We start from the raw sequence: 1,024 nt of genomic DNA on the forward strand, positions 1-1,024 counted from the left end.
CCTAAATTATTTAAAGAGCTAGGTTATTTGGATTGAAATTGCAGAAAATTTCAATTTATCAAAATCTATCTAGGTTGTCTAGGTGTCTGGTTATCATTCGTTTAGCTATTTACTACAATTGTTAAAATTCTTAGCAGACCAGGAATCAAGAATAAAGGGTCCTATTTTCAGATCACTAATTCTGTGATCTTGAGTGAATTGTTTATTCAATTAAATTTTTCATTAGTAATATAAGATCATTTTGCTTGATGTGCACTAGCTTAAATGAACTAATGGGGTCTGCCAGTTTCTATTATTGATCAGAATAAAAAAAATAAAAAACTTCCAGGTCAGAGGGATCTTACCTTATCTAGTCCAAAGATAGGAAATTGGAATGCCTATAGAGACATGTAGGTAATTAGACGGAGAAAGTATAACAATATGTCAAATAAGATGATAAATGGCAACTGATAGTTAATGTTGGGAATGCAGGATCGAACGCTTTTAACTGCGGTTAAATGGATTCAAGAGAATCCACCTAAAGTGGCCAATAACTTCTTGCTTCCCATTTATTATTGCCACAAATAATTCAGTCCAATTATGCCAGATTTTCTGATGTTCAAATGCCAAGAAATATTCCAATAAATGCAAAAAAAATAGATTTTCATATGAAATATTTTAAGTTTTACACTTGGGCAAAAATTTTTTTAAAAATATTTGTTTAAATATTTTATAGCCAAACAAACAGATTATTTAGGCTGCATTTAGCCCAAGAACCACCAAATTGTCACATGCTGAAATACAGCTTCCCATTTGATGCTTGAATTCCTCTACAACATCCCTAAGAAGTGATTATTAAGTTTATGCCTATATAGTCAATTTGATGTCATGATCAACAATTCCAATATTTGGGCAGTTTTGATAAAAAATTATTTTATTGTATTATTTTGGCTAAAAATTAGCCTCAATTATGTGTATATGTGTGTGTGTGTGAGAGAGATATTGCTTCTCTTAAAACCACAATAGAAATCTAACATGCTTATTC

Source organism: Pteropus alecto, unplaced genomic scaffold, assembly GCF_000325575.1.
Source record: "Pteropus alecto unplaced genomic scaffold, ASM32557v1 scaffold88, whole genome shotgun sequence".
NCBI classification, from domain to species: Eukaryota; Metazoa; Chordata; class Mammalia; order Chiroptera; family Pteropodidae; genus Pteropus; species Pteropus alecto.